The following is a 17,212-nucleotide window of genomic DNA, read 5'->3' on the forward strand; positions in this document are numbered from 1 at the left end:
ATGGCACACTACATATATATTCATACAAGAGTCTTTGCTCCAGCACATAGAAAAACTGAGAGGATTTTGAACCCTGGGAACCTGACTTTTGGGAAGCTGATCTATTGCTTTCAGATATGGACACTAACTGACCACTCTAAAGATCTAAAAGACTTGTATCGCTTTACATGGCTCTTTGAAAAATTAGGGCAAGGGTCATGATTTGCATCTCTGGGGATCTTATTACAGCCTACTCCACTCCCACAACAGCATACGTTTGCTTTATACCAGAGGCCTTAATACCATTCAATACTGCCTCAGAAGAAGTGGGCTTATATCCACAAAATAATGCAAAATTCAAAAAGCAACCTTTTTACTCTCCTGCTTCTGTAGTATTTTCTGTGTTCACTGTTCCACTGGATGTTTTCCCTGTCCTTTTTCTAAATGGTATTTCTAAATGCTGACATTTTTCTTACTAGAAATTGGGAGACGGAAGGAAATTTTCATTTGGAAGGGGACAGAATTCTTATGCATTCACTTCACTTACACCCTGATTATTGCTAGGAACAATAATAACAATGATCTATCCATTATGTGCCATATTAAAGTTCATCTTCTATCTATAATGACTCCATCTACTTCCAATAACTGGAACACTCACCAAGGCTATAACATTTTATTACTCACTCAAAGATCTTTTTTTAAAAAGAAAATCTCTGAATATTGCTTACTCTTGCCAGTTTTTCAATAAATTAAATGCAATAGGGACCTTTTAATTCTAGGAAAGGGAAATGGCCTTTCCTTGAGGTGTCTATGTCAAACCCAAGCTAACCTGTGGACAACTGCCATGCCTTATAAACTGCCCCCATGGATCTTCCTGCTATTTCCACATGGCAGGTTTTCACTTCCATTGCCTCTACATGTTGAAATAAAGCAGTTTGAAACTGCATTAACTGTTAGGGAAAACTACCCTATATATATATATATATATATATATATATATATATATATATATATATATATATATAGAGCAGAGCATTCAAAAACAAACAGGATACAGAAAGTTGAGCATTCAGCTCATTAAGGAGCAGAGCTTGTGGCTGTAAAGAATGTAGAGCTTAGGCAGGCAAAGAGGCAGAGTCCAGTCTTAAAAATCACGCAAGGTTTATTTTTATTTACAATCATAATGAATAACGGCATTTCTTAATAATCAAGTACTAGGTCTGAGCTATTCTAACACACATCTCTTCTAAGGTTTCAAGAGAGGGGGAAATCATCCAAGCACTATATCTCTCTGACACACAGGCAGAGAGAGGTCTCTCAAAGCACACAGCACATTTTCTCCATACTAAGAAAACAGAAGTCAAAGTAAAGGATTGCAGCAGAAAAGTATCCATTCTATACAACTAATCAAAATGAGAGCAGAAACAGAAAGGTATGCAGGAGACATGGCGGAAGGGAAACCCTTAGCCTATACTAAACTAACTACTCCTCATTGAGGACTTGAGACTTGGGCAGTGTGGGGTTGAATTCCAACATTAACCACCATGGCTCAGTGCTGAGAAATTCTGGGAGTTTTACAAGGTCTTTAGCCCTCTCTCCCAAAGAGGGCTGGTCCCTCACCAAACTACAAGCCCCAGAGCTGTGAGCCATGGGAATGATAGTGTGTCAAAATGCACTAATTCTACTGCACAGATGACCCTCCGAGCGATTCTTCCTAAACAGGGCCTGCCCCCCAAAAAAACGTTCTTTTTACAGAATGAAAAGGGAAATATGGGTAGAAGAAAGCAATACGCTCTTTGCAGGCTTGCTTCCGAGGACACTGGCGGCAGTTATTCTGCTCTAAATCAATCCGAAGCGGAAGAGCCCGACAAGGAGGAGAAAATGTATCTGTAGATAAGATAAAATGAAGTTAGGCAGCCCACCCATCTCCCCCTTCTCTATACATATATTCCTCTCTCTCTCTCTCTCTCTCTCTCTCTCTCTCTCTCTCTCTCTCTCTCTCTATATATATATATATATATATATATATATATATATATATATTCTCTCCCTCTGTGTATACAGATATATTTATTTATTTATTTATTTTATTAAACTTGTATACCGCTACTCCCAGTTTGGCTCGGAGCGGTTTACAAAAATAGATTAAAACAATACACTTAGCTTTAAAATAACAATAAAAACAATAAAAACAACAATAAAAGCAACAATAAAAACAGACATAGCCCCGAGTTTTTCACCCATTGAAAGCACATATATACACATATACACATGTATACACATATACACATATATACATATATACATATATATATATATATACACACACACACACACACACACACACACACACACATACAGAGAGAGAGAGAGAGAGAGAGAGAGAGAACCTTAAGAACCTATCTTGTTCCTAACTTGGGGGACTGCTCTTAAGTTGAATTTGTATATAAGTCAGAACAGGTACATTTTTGAAGTGTAACTCTACACACACACACACACACATTCATGTAGCTTTGGATAGCTGTTCAGAAGATTCACCTCATTTTCTGTCTCTGTGATCATTAGATTTTGACAAATTTGGCTTATTGTGGAAACAAGGAATCATGAGAAAACTTCAGCTGAGACAGTTTTTCCCGTGATAATAAGTTCCAGGAATGAATTTCCCTTCCTATGGGTAGATTTCTCTCACTTCCTGTTGTCTCTCCCTCATTCTTAACTGTGAGTCGTTTCTCTCTCTCATATATATATATATATATATATATATATATATATATATAATCGTTTGTCATGGAGCATAAAATATTAAAATAGAATTAAAACTGTATTTAAATGCTAGGGTTTACTTTTTACCTTTATTGGTAATATTTTATATATATATAAGAGAAGTAAAAGGTAAACCCCAATAAAGATAAAAAGTAAACCCCAGCATTTAAATACAGTTTTAATTGTATTTTAATATTTTATGCTCCATGACAAACGATTGAATTGTTTTATTGAATTGAATTATTAATTATATATATATAGAGAGAGAGAGAGAGAGAGAGTTATATTCCACCTTTCTTCTGATATTGCTGCTCAAGGAGGCTAACAGCAAACATGATACAATGCTATTGGAAAGAGGGCAAATGCCATTAAAAGATGGATTTAAAAACTAAAAACAATTCAATCGTTTGGGTCATGGAGCATAAAATATTAAAATACAATTAAAACTGTATTTAAATGCTAGGGGGAGGGAGAAAGAGAGGTGTGTAGAAGACCAGTTCCCTCCCACAGAATTATGTATATCGTATTAAAATTATATCCTTTGATTTGATTTGGAAGGTTGTTGGGGGAAAAAACCGAATCCCCCCAGAGGCGTCCCTCCGCTCGAGATCTGCTTCGACTCCTCGAAGGGAGGGCTGCTCTCCGCCCGGTTCCTTGTGGCAGCTCTCAAAGGCTTGCGGTGGAATACCCTTGTTCCGCCCTATAGCCGACAATCAGGAATAACAGTCATTTGTTATATATAAAAATAAGGCCGCAACTAAAAATTAGACAATTTCAAATGGGTTCAAACTATTTAATAATAACAATAACAACAATAATAATAATAAAGCTTTATTTTTATATCCCGTCTCAATCTCCTCGAAGTGTAGAATGCTGAAGCTAATGTTAGAAGCTAGGAACTGTTGAGACTTGTGTTTTCTTTTAAAGAAGACTCATATTAAAGACAGCTGTATAAAGCAATTTAGTTTATAAAGAGACTGTTAAGGAATATAAATTGAATATACAAACTCTCTTAAGGTTTTGAAGTTTATCCTGCCAAATGAAATGTGCCTGTATCATTAAATACGTAAAGTTATAAGTAAACAAACATTGTGTTGTGGTGCATTTTCCGGGCTGTATAGCCATGTTTCAGAAGCATTCTCACCTGACGTTTTCTTCTGATTTCGTTTGTTATTTCCGAAAGACGTCTGCTGGTATCTTTGCCAGCCTAAAGCACCAAATAAACTCAAGGAACACTCCTCTCAAACTCTGCTACCCCTGATGGGTTGTGAGCCTAGCAGGTCGTGACCCAATACAATGTGTCTGACCCGGAGTTCTCCCTTCTTCCCCTGAAAAAGAAATGTCCCTGCTCCCGGGGTGCGTCTACACCAGTGGTCCTCAACCTGTGGGTCCCCAGGTGTTTTGGCCTACAACACCCAGAAATCCCAGCCAGTTTACCAACTGTTAGGATTTCTGGGAGTTGAAGGCCAAAACATCTGGGGACCCACAGGTTGAGAACCACTGGTCTAGAATTAACCTAGTTTGACACAACATTTCAATGCTGTGGAATCCTGGAGACTATGGTTTCACAAGGCCTTGAGCCCTGTTCGAGGAAGAGTGCCCCTGCCCCACCACATTACCATTCCCGCGATTCCACCCCACTTCCTCTATTGAGCTGGGCGTGGTGACTGCCGACAGGGAGCTCTGGCGTGGGCTGGTCCATGAGGTCTCGAAGAGTCGGAAGCGACTGAACGAATAAACAACAACACCTGTTTACATTTATGAAAGTCCTTTCTTTTCAGTATCCGATTAATACCACCCAGCTGAAATACTCGAAACCTAAAGGTTAGTCAATGAGCCAGCGCTGTGAAAGGAGCGTCAAAATACATTAATTCTTAAATGTAGATGCGTCCCTTGATCTGGCTTTCGTTACAATCGCAAGAGCCATTGACTCGGGAACTTCCTCTATTGCAGGTCTGAAGAAAAGTGGGGCTTGAGCCCCGCCCGTGTTTTGTTTACAGGCGTGGGAGTACTGTTAACATTGGTACCTTCGTTTTCAAAGCAAAACTATGTCCCCCTGAACTGCAATACTCGAAACCTAAAGATTTAGTTAACTAAACCTTGGTTTTCAATGGCCCATAAATATACCTTTGGGGAAATGCTGAAATATTCTGAGCGGAAAGACTTGGTCAATTAATAGATAATAATGAATAATTTTGGAGGAAAGCTGGACCGAAGACGCTGGTTTCCAGAAAAACTACTCACTATTATGAATTCATGAGATTAGATTAGAGTAGAGCAGATATAAATCAACCCCTTCATTCAGAAACCGTTGTATTGTTTTGAAGTGTCCTGTTTTCAATTGCTTAGTATTTTGAAGGCTACACTTAATTAAATATCGCTATCAGTTTAATTTCGATTTTGATATTGACTTTTGGTGTATATATTGTTGCTGTATTCTGATCATTTTAATTTGGAAGCCGATTTGCCTCCCAGTTTTGGGAGAGAAAGAGAGGTATAAACAAAGAGGACCAACAAAAGGCTTAGATCTATCCCAGAGGCACCGAATCCCGTGGGATCTCGGAAGCCAAGCAGGGTCAGGTGTGGCTGGTACTTGGATGGGAGACTACCATGCTCCAGAAGCATTCTCTCCTGACGTTTCGCCCACATCTATGGCAGGCATCCTCAGAGGTTGTGAGGTCTGTTGGAAACTAATCAAGGGGAGTTTATATATCTGTGGAAGGTCCAGGGTGGGAGAAAGAACGTGGACTACTTTTTGGAGGAAGGAACTGGCAAAACCATTCCCTTGCTTGAGAATGTTGGGAATCACCCTGGACTACTCAAGTCTAAATGTAGTCAGATAGATGATAGAGTTAGATTGAGGGAATCCTTTCCCGTTTCTAAAGCATGCCTAGATAGGATTCACCATTGTTTCCTGCTTCCCATCCTATTTAGGTCAGCCCACCCTTTGATGTTTCTAGAAATGTGATCTCCCCTAGGGCTTTACTGTAACTTCCCCAATTTGGCCGTTTGGAATGTTTATGGCCCTAGAGAAGAAGCGACCTATGTGGCTTGGTCGCCATTCCAGCTTCCTGCTTTGTTCCAGAGAGGACAGGACACACCTCTGTCCTCTATTAGTCAAGATGTAGCTATCTAGAGCTTTGTTATTTTAATCCGTCTATGTGTATTAGAACAGGATAGATTATATAGTTAGCTCCAATCCTTTTCTATCCATCAATGGATTTCTTTTTACTTCAATAAATGCTTTTAAACTTTAAAGCTAACTTTGCATCCCTTTGCCTTCCTGATGACACAGAGGCCTTCCAAACTCACACTGGGAGCTTAAAGGCTCGTCCATTCCCAACAGAGAAAACCTTGAGGTCGCAGTAATTTATCAGGTGACTCTAGAATCTGTAGCAATTTATTGAGAAGCGGTGGGTTTCAAAGGCACTTTTTCTATTTTAAAAAAGCACTTTGTGCTTCCTGGCTCGACCAGAATAAAGCAAAGGCTTGCTCGGGCCTGAATTAATTCCTTCGGTTGAAATTGTCCGCATGCTAACAGAACCCATGAAAATGAACAAAATCTGGCTGCCAGTGTTTAAAAAAAACTCAAAAATTAGGACAATAAATAAAGAACAGAAAAAGGGGGATTTCAGACAAGAAACAATCAGGGCTAGTTAACACCTCCCAACAAAGGATTCCCCCAGGCAGGAAGAACCCAAAGTGTGAAACTGCAAGGCCATTAAATGCTAATCAAGGTGATCAATTGCAACATTCACACTTGCCTCAAACAGACAAGAGTTCTTTCTCCCACCCTGGAACCTTCCACAGATATATAAACCCAATTTGCCTAGTTTCCGATATATCTCACAACCCCTTAGGATGCCTGCCATAGACGCGGGCGAAACGTCAGGAGAGAATGCTTCTGGAACATAGCCATACAGCCCGGAAAACTTACAGGAATCCACTGATTCTGGCCATGAAAGCTTTCGACGACACATTAATTTTGTTTGATTGGGTGTTTGCTTTAAATAGGCGTGCCAGTGGATCGGTGTTCCCATCTTCAAGGAGGCTTCTTCGTGGGGCTTTTCCCATCGGATTGGGGGGGGGGGTTGAAAACCAGCACTTTTTCTCTCCTCTCTCAGGGTCGATCTACACTGTAGAATGCATGCAGTTTGACACCACTTTAGCTGCCAAGGCATAGTGCTATGGCATGGGGGGGGGGGGTGTCGTTTCGCAAGGCCTGTAACCTCCTCTTCCAAAAGATGCTGGGGCCTCACCAACCCCACCCCAATCCCATAGCATTGCGCCAAGACAGTCTAAATCGTGTCTAGCTGCATCAATGCTAAAAGTGTGGATGACACATCCCCTCCCTCCTCTGAACTCCGGAGCCGACCTAATACTCCTGGGAAAGGGCTGCGGGGAGGTCCGGGGAAGCGGGGGGGCGATTTGGTGAGTGACGGGGGACGGAAGGAGCCCCGCCTGGGTCCGAAGGCGGATGGCGTCTCCTTTGACAAGGCGGGGGGGGGGGGGGGGACCTGAGGGCCAGATAACACGAAACCCCCTCCCCACCCAATAGGAGAGGAGCGGGTCAGGCTATTTCAGACCTCCTATCGCCGCCTTTATCTCCCCGGAAAGGAGAGAGGGAAGCTCAAAACTAATGTGATCTCGATCTAGGGATTCCGGCTTTCATGGTCGGAATCCCTAGGTTGTTGTGAGTTTTCCGGGCTATAGGGCCATGTTCCAGAAGCATTCCCTCCTGACGTTTCGCTTGCATCTATGGCAGGCATCCTCAGAGGTTGTGCGGTCTGTTGGAGACTAGGCAAGGGAGGATTATATATCTGTGGAAAGTCCAGGGAGGGTGAAAGAATTCTTGTATGCTTGAAACAAGTGTGAATGTTGCAATTGGCCACATTGATTAGTATTGAAAAGCCTTTCAGTTTCAAGGTCTGATTCCTCGCTGGGGGAATCCTTTGTGGGAGGTGTTAATTGATCCTGTCTGGGATTCCCCTGTCTTTTGAGTGTTGTTCTTTATTCATTATCCTGATTTTAGAGGTTTTTTAAAAAAAAAATACTGGTAGCCAGATTTTGTTCATTTTAGTGGTTTCTTCTTTTCTGTTGAAATTGTCCAAATGCTTCTGGATTTCAATGCCTTCTCTATGAACCAACCTGGACACAGCATATTATTTGAGAACACAGAAATGCTGGACCACTCTCACAACCACCAGGTCAAACTACACAGAGAAGCCATTGAAATCCACAAGCACGGGAACAATTTCAACAGAAAGGAAGAAACAATGAAAATGAAAAAAATCTGGCTAACAGTATTTTGAAAAACTCTAAAATCAGGACAATACATAAAGAACACCACTCAGAAAACAGAGGAATTCCAGACATGGATCAATCAAGGCAAGCCAACACCTCCCAACAAACGATTGCCCCATGCAGTAAGCAGCCTTGAAGTTGCATGACTGTTCAAGACTAATCAGGGAGGCCAATTGAAACATTCAGACTTGTCTCAAACAGACAAGAGTTCTTTCTCCCACCCTGGGCTTTATTCCACAGATATATAAACCCCACTTGCCTAGTTTCCAACAGACCTCACAACCTCTTGTGGTGTATTGGCATTAATTGCCAGTTTTGTAAGCCGCCCTGAGTCCCCTCGGGTGAGAAGGGCGGGGTAGAAATGATGGAAATAAATAAATAAACCTCTGAGGATGCCTGCCATAGATGTTGGTGAAACGTCAGGAAAGAATGCTTCTGAAACATGGCCATACAGACCGGAAGACTCACAGCAACTCAAAACTAATGGCCCTTCCTTCCTTCTTCCTTCCCTCTCTGAGGGAGAGAGATCCCGTAGATTTTGGAGAGAGGCAGCGGGTGCATCTACACTGTAGAAGGAATGCAGTTCGGCACCACTTGAACTGCCAGGGCGCAGTGCTCTGGAATCCTGGGAGTCGTAATCTTAGCCTTCTCTGCCCAAGAGTGCTGGGGCCTCGCCAAACTACAACTCCCATGATCCCATAGCATGGGGACCAGGCAATACAAGTGGTACCTCACTGCATTCATTCTTCAGAGCAGAGAGAGAGAATGCTTGTCTTCCTTCCTTCCTTCCTTCCTTCCTTCCTTCCTTCCTTCCTTCCTTCCTTCCTTCCTTCCTTCCTTCCTTCCTTCCTTCCTTTCCTCTCTCTCTCCTCCTCAATCTTTTCCTCAGGGATCGGGTTTCCGCCGGACCTGTCAGTTTCGTTCCGTGCACCTCCAGTCGGTCTGCACATTCTCAAGCCGTAATCCATCAAACACGTTTTTTTTAAAAAAAAATACTGTGTTTTTTTTCCAAAAACAAAATGGGTGGATGTTTCTCTTCACCACCAGGACAGTGTGAAGATGTTGATTTCTCTGGAGGCAGCCGCCGACCTTTGCCGAACAGGAATGGTAGGGACAGGGAGCGATACACGTCTCCCACTGCCTCACTGGCAAAAAGGATTCAAGGACAATACATACGTGTGTGTGTGTGTGTGTGAAAAAAACAGGCTTCCCTCGGGAACCATCGTGTGCGGCCAGCAAAGAGTAACTGCCCTGAAATCCTGATCGCTGTAACGAAAGGCCTCTTCTGCTGTTCTCAGAGAAGTCGCTCGGAATGTGCAGGCAATCCAGTGATAGTTCCGCCATAGAGTCGCCACAAATCGGAAACGAATTGAAGGCCCACAAGAACAGTGTGGTTGCAATTTCATGCATTTTGACCCCACTTTAACTGCCGCGGTTCGGTGCAATGGAATCGTGAGAACTGTAATGTTATAAGCCCTTTAGCCTTCTCTGCCAAAGACTGCTGGTGCCGGACTCAACTGCAGCCTCCCTGACCCCACAGCACTACGCAGTGGCAGTTACAGTGGGATCAAACTGTATTAATTAATTACACAATGCTAATGCGCAGTGGCTGGGCATTAAGTATGGGTAGGTTGCTCTCTGACACAAGAAGGGCGATGTGTTTGTGTCTGTGCCTCCAGGTCATCTCACTGCGACCTCCTGGATTTTACAAGGTTTTCTTTGGCAAGGAATACTCACACCAGGTCCTTCCTCTGAAAGACAAGAAATACTCACAGATGGTTTGCCAGGTCCTTCCTCTGAAAGACAGCCTCTTGGTATCCCTTGGCTGTCTCCCATCCGGATACTAACCAGGGATACTGTTTAGTTTCCAATATCAGAGAGATCTAGTGCCTTTAGGATATTTACTCCACGTTAATTTCATCCCGGAATGCAACAAACAAGTACAGGCCTGTTGTTGTTGTTGTTGTTGTGTGCCTTCAAGTCCATGGAAATCAACACAATCTGGCTACCAGTATTTTAAAAAAAACTCTAAAATCAAACAGTAAATAAAGAACATCATTATACAAAACAAGGGAATTCCAGACTAGAAACAATCAGGGCCAGCTAACACCTCCCATCAAAGAATTCCCCCAAGCAGGAAGCAGCCAGGCTTTGAAGCTGCAAGGCCATTAAATGCTAATCAAGCTGGTCAATTGCAGCATTCACACCTGCCTCCAACAGACAAGAGTTCTTTCTCCCTCCCTGGACTTTCTACAGATATTTAAATCCCACTTGCCTAGTTTCCAACAGACTTCACAACCTCTGAGGATGTCTGCCATAGATGTGGGCGAAACGTCAGGAGAGAATGCTTTTGGAATATGGCCATACAGCCTTGAAAACTCACAGAAACTCAGTGCCTTCAAGTATTTTTCATAATGCAGAAAAACTAAAGTGATTTTGTCCTAGGATTTCCTTGGCAACATTTATCCCGAGGGGGCTTGCCATTGCCTTCGTCTGAAGTGTAATCCAATGGACTACCGGAGATTTGAACCCTGGTCTCCGGAATTTTAGTATACACCCAGATGCACTCAGAATAGGTTTGATTTCGTTGTATTCCTCACCCCCACTTGCTTCGAAAAGCAGGGGGGGGGGGGGGAATGTATTCCTTAAAACCGATTGCTGGTCCGAGCTGGAGTGAATCCATTGACTCCACTGGAACTAGTATTTGGCTTGAGACCTCTGTTCAAGTTCAGAACACCAAACAAATCATCTTGTGTGTTTCATTGTGATGATTAAGAGGAAAGTCCGTGTTTCCCTCAGAACCGTGACTAGGAATGTCCTGAACCTCTGATCTATTCAGAAGCTAATTCTAATTTGAGAGTACTTAAAAGGGAAGAGTTGATATTATAATCACTCTTAGGGGGTGCTTCTCCGCCCCAGATAAGCAAATACAATTCAGTTTTGACATTTTTATGTCTTTCTCGTCCTCCCTCTCTCTTGCACACATACTCCTCGTTTCTAAATAAGTCCCCATGGGGTGCACACAGGGGTCTATTTTGATATTTCTTCGTGTACGATATTTATATATCACATGATCTCGAGGCAAATAAAATCACTTGTAAAACATTTAAATTGGAACCACCCAGGAGCAAGGTAAACAGCATAAAATCATTTGTGGTGGTGTGCCTTCAAGCTGTTTCCGATTCACGGCGTGTTTTCCAGCCCTAACCAAGCCTTTAGCGATGAGACAAGGAGAAATTCAAGGAAGAAGAGTTGTCCACATCCCTGCTTGAGCCAGGAAATCTTTTATGTTTCTTCTGCTGAACTTCTGCTTGGCTTGAACCTAAGCAAAAATCCTGTCGAAAAGTAGAGTGGAAACCTGCACTTCAAGATTTTCGTCTATCCATGATCTGTAGCCATGGTAGATGTCATTTTCCTACATTAGAAGAGAAACTGCATTTCGTGCCTATCTTGAAGCCACATTCTCTTATGCCGCCTTTTCTTTTATAACACTGACATAACTTGTTTAACATGAGCACTTTCCACTAACACCTTCTCTGTTGCTTGGTTCCAAAGGAGTAACTCGCTTCTAAAGACACCTAAACTGGGCTGTTTCCAGATTTCTGGTCAGTCTCCTAATGGCATAAGCATAATGACCTTCAAGCCACTGTCACTCCATCAATAAACCACTCAGTCATATCCTGCAGCCCAACACTTTCCTCATTCTTACAAATGCTTTCTGCAATGTATGACAATTCAATTCCTCACATTATTGTTATTATTATTATTATTATTATTATTATTATTATTATTATTCAGTTTGTAGCACTTCTGCATTGATCTTTCTTTTCTAGATGATCTAAATTTTTGGTAGAATTATTATTATTTATCTGGATTTTGTTTCATTTGCTACAGCTTATGCATTCATCTTGTCTAAATCAAATGACTCATTCCCTGGTCTTAATTTCATTTCAGAAATACCAGGATTTGAAGTCAGGAAAGCCAAGTTCTTATCTGATTTTCGGGTGCCTTACAAAAGTCAAGAATAACAACTAAGATCATCTACATGAAAATCTTTCTTGTTGTTCTCTTTATTATATGTTTTTCAAGGGAAACCTCATTCAGAATCTTTAAAACGCTTCAGAATTAAGAGGTGAAAGGTGCATCTCCACTATAGAATTAATGCAATTTGCCACCACTTTAACTGCCATGGTTCAAAGGCTATGCAATCCTGGGAGTTGTCCTTCGTCTTTTCTGCCAGAGTGCTGGTGCCTCACCAAGCCACAAATGCCAGGATTCCATAATATTAAGCCGTGGCAGTTAAACCGATGTCAAACCGCATTCGTTCTAGGTAGAGAAGCACCCGAGGAAATATCTCTGAGGGGCCTTTCAGATATCCCTGCAATTTAACTCGATTCTCCCAGGCGGTGTGCTCCTCTCCCCAGTCCACCTAGAAGCTGTCCTGCAAAGTATTTGCCAGTGCATTTTGACAGATGTAAACTGTGTGTAAACAATGAGCAGGTACAGCGCAGGAGGAGCGCCCACGAATTTGAACTGGCGCCTAATGTCCCCTGAAGTGTTAAGAAGCCTGAAGAAATGTCAACAAAACCATTTTCTCCAGTAGCTTCTGCAGTCAAAGAAAGAGGGGGGGCGGGGGGCGAAGGAAGTAGGAGGAAATCTGCAAAGATTTACTCAAGGAACTGCTAATAGCCTGTCGCTGGAATCCTAGCTCTTAATACACCCACAACACTTGAAGTGCTGCAGTTCAATTAGTGCCAAGGTATCAGAAAGGCAGTGTTTATAAACAGAAACCTCAGGCAGATTGCAAACAGCTCCTGAGCAGAGCTCCCCATTTTTGCCCAGGAGAAATGAAAAATCAGCTCTCTAAAAATAAGGTGTGGCTTTAAAGATCCATCCACTTTCCAGAGAAAATATATAAAATAATATTTTCAACGCTGAGTCTAAAACTACAGCGCATACTTAGCTGAAGTAAGAATTTCTGGATTCAGGGCAACCTACTTTTGGATAAAGATGCTTAGGATTAAACTGTCCACGTTTGTTGATCTCTAAGCTGAAAAAAGGCTCCAAATGATTTACGAATGTTACTTGATTAATCAATCACTTTATATAGAGGTTTGCAGAAGTAAAACACTATTTCTGAAACAGGAAGCATCTCTTGATAATGTGCATGTATCCTAGCAGCAATAATAGTAGAAGAGATATTCTTTGTGACAAAAGTTAAATAACTATTTTTAGACAGGCTCCCAACCACATTTTTGAACAAGTACTTGTGTGTCAAATTACTGACTTATTCAATAATTACTGTAAATACTATGTAATCAAAACAATTAATTGGTTCAACTTTGAAGTCTTTGTTTTTATTATGTACAGTAGAGTCTCACTTATCCAACATAAACGGGCCGGCAGAATGTTGGATAAGCGAATATGTTGGATAATAAGGAGGCATTAAGGAAAAACCTATTAAACATCAAATTAGGTTATGATTTTACAAATTAAGCACCAAAACATCATGTTAGACAACAAATTTGGCAGAAAAAGTAGTTCAATACAGCAGTAATGCTATGTAGTAATTACTGTATTTATGTATTTAGCACCAAAATATCACGATATATTGAAAACATTGACTACAAAAATGCGTTGGATAATCCAGAACGTTGGATAAGCGAGTGTTGGATAAGTGAGACTCTACTGTATCTACAAATCTGGACTCCAAGGGTTTTTCTTGCCAAGATGGCTTCACAGGGAGTTTGTCTGAGGAGTTTGTCTTGTCTGTGTGTCTTCTCTGAGGCTGAGGGTCCTTCAACACAGACATATAATCCAGAATATCAAGGCAGAAAATCCCACAATACCTGCTTTGAACTGGGTTATCTGAGTCCACACTGCCATATATTCCAGTTCAAATCAGAAAATGTGGGATTTCATTCAGCTATGTGGAAGGGGCCTTAGTTTCAAGTTATCATTTCTGATATTCCATCATTCAAACTAGTGTGGAAATAAGTGTTGGGAAAATCATTCATTTCTGCTGCACTGTGAAACATTCTGCAAAATCTGAATAAATCAAATATAGGTTTGATTTCAAAAGTATTTTTCCAGGTTGTATTCCACATATTCTGCCATCAATATATCATTTACAACAAGAAGTTCTTTTCAGTTTCTAAGGTATGTTAATTGAATAGTGCTACTTGGGAGGATTTCACAAAAATGATAACTGATTTCTCAGGCCCCTTCTACACTGCCATTTACATTTCATATTATCTACTTTGAACTGGGTTATATGGCAGTGTAGACTGGTTTGTTCAAAGCAGATAATGTGGGTTATCTGATTTGATAACCTGGATTATATGACAATAAAGAAAGGGCCTAGGTTTTACCTTTCACCTGAATTAGGATTGTATCTGAAGCATGGGTTTATTTTCCCCATGAGCCCCACTTCCATACAAGTGGAATAAAGACATAGTCCACCCAGTTGACTTATTTTTCACCTCTAATGCCCAGGATTGAAAATTTATCCCAAATGTAATCCTCAAAAGAGGTGAGAAGCCTCTTTTACTGTTACCAAAGCCTCTAATAAATGAACTCCTTTTCACTGTCTTTTTCTTTATGCCTGCTCAGCCACCTTTGCCTACTTGTCTTCTTTCTAGCTGCAAGATTTTTAGCAGCATCAGAAATGGGAGGATAAGGGAAGAGTTAACGCACACTTTTGATAGTGCAGCAGAGTGTGTCTGTAGTAAACAAAGCAAGGGGCCTTGTGCAGGCAGCTGCTTCCAGAGTCTCTTCCTCAGCATGCATGAACAGCAGAGGGAAGGGGAAAGCCAGCCTCACAAACCATGGGAATTATAAGGAAGAGGAGGCTAGTGAATGAAGGAAATCAAGTATCATCCCTAGGAAAAGAAATGTGAAGTGGTTCCCAGAAGATTCAGAATGTCTTTGGGCTCATCTTCTACACTGCAGAAGAAATACAGTTTGACACCACTTTAACTACAATGGCTCAGTGCTATGGAATCCTCAGTGTTGTAGTTTGACAAGGCCTTTAGCCTTCTCTGCCCAAGAAGAGAGTTTGCCTCATCAAACTACAGCTCCTGTGATTCCAGAGCGTTAAGCCATGGCAGTCAAGTGGGGCCCTACTCCATTCATTCTATAGGATAGATGCAGTAACTGGGGAAAGAGGAGGAGGGATTTGCTGTTTTTGTAGCAACTTGTGATGTCTCAATCACTGGGTTGCGGTGAGTTTTCTGGGCTGTCTGGCCATGTTCCAGAAACATTCTCTAATGACTTTTCGCCCACATCTATGCCAGGCATCCTCACCGGTTGTGAGGTGAGTTGGAAACTAGGCAAGTGGGGTTTATAAATCTGTGGAATGTTCAGCCTGAGGCAAGTGTGAATGTTGCAACTGGCCATCTTGATTAGCACTGAATGGCCTTGCAGCTTCAAAAACTGGCTGCTTCCTGCCTGGGGGAATCCTTTGTTGGGAGGTGTTAACTGGCCCTGGTTGTTTCTTGTCTGGAATTCCCTTGTCTTCTGAGCGTTGTTCTTTATTTACTGTCCTGATTTTAGAGTTTTTTTTAAAAAAAAATACTGGTAGCCAGAAACTGTTGTCCAAGAAGCAAAGTAGCCCAGGCCCAAGGTAACCATGGCAACGCTGAGGCTGCCTCTCCAGCGTGTGCACTTTCCGCTCGGCGTCGCCAGGGGGCGGGTTCCGAGGCAGGCCTCTCCCTCCCTCTCTCCCTCCCGCTGCGCCTGCGCGTTGGGGCTGCGCTGCCGGGCTCCGCTGTCAGCCGGGCCCCATCCATCCATCAGGCGGACAGAGAGCAGACGCGCCCGGCCAGTGTTTGCTTTGGCCGCCATTATTGCTGCCCCGCAGCTCTCTTTGTTGACATAGGAGTGCGAAAAAGTGCTCCGACCCATTCATCAGGGGGCCGCCCGCTAGGCCGCCCGCCGGAGCGAGGCCATTTGGAAGTAGTAGCCGTCGGGCCTCTCCCCGAGAGATCAGGCCCGGACCAGGCGCCGCATTAGACCCAAGCCGCCATTCATCAGGGCCGCTCCAGCCCGGCCATTAATGAGAGTCTATGGAGAGCGCGCGGGCATCGCCACTTTAGCTGCCACTGAGTAATTTGGCGGGGGGGGGGGGTCGTTTTACAAGGCCTTAAGACGCCTCTGCTGATGCCGCACCCAACCACGACTCCCTGCGGCGTCAAACTGCGTTAATTCTCCAGTGCAGCTGATTACAGTTGACGTGGGCTGCCTTTCCGGCCATCAAAGGGTGCTTTGAATGAGGTTTTCCTGCTTCTTGGCAGGGGGTTGGACTGGATGGCCCATGAGGTCGCTTCCATCTATGATTCTAAGGACACTTCCTGACTGACTGACCGGCCAAGGCAGGGGGATTAAACTTATTTTCACCCAAGGCCATCTCAGCCTTGTGGTGAAGGACCGGTTGTAATTATAAGACTGTAATCTAACTATGTTACCCTGGCAATTGAAAGTCGTGGGACCTTGAAAGGAGCTCTAGTTGAGTTCTCTTCCAAACAGCTGAATAAAATCCCACATTTTCTGCTTTGAACTGGAATATATATATATATATATATAGTGGACACAGATAACCCAGTTCAAAGGAGATGTTGAGATATTTCTGCCTTGATATTCTGTGTTATATAGTTGTGTGGAAGGGCCCTTAATGTGTGCATCAATACTATGAAACTACTTGCAGTACTTACGATCATGAGCCAACAATGTGATGCGGCAGCTAAAAAAGCCAACGGGATTCTGGCCTGCATCAATAGGGGAATAGCGTCTAGATCCAGGGAAGTCATGCTCCCCCTCTATTCTGCCTTGGTCAAACCACACCTGGAATACTGTGTCCAATTTTGGGCACCGCAGTTGAAGGGAGATGTTGACAAGCTGGAGGGCGACTAAAATGATTAAGGGTCTGGAGAACAAGCCCTATGAGGAGCGGCTTAAAGAGCTGGGCATGTTTAGCCTGCAGAAGAGAAGGCTGAGAGGAGACATGATAGCATGTACAAATATGTGAGGCAGGGCTGTAGCCAGAAAAAAAATTCGGGAGGGGTTTTGAAAATTTCGGGGGGGGGGGTTGAACCCCTAGCACATACCCCTCCCCGCTACAAACCTGTCAATATCTGCTTGAGATAGTGCCTGGAGGGGACTCTTA

The sequence above is a fragment of the Anolis carolinensis genome, chromosome 2, assembly GCF_035594765.1.
Source record: "Anolis carolinensis isolate JA03-04 chromosome 2, rAnoCar3.1.pri, whole genome shotgun sequence".
In the NCBI taxonomy this organism is placed as follows: Eukaryota; Metazoa; Chordata; class Lepidosauria; order Squamata; family Dactyloidae; genus Anolis; species Anolis carolinensis.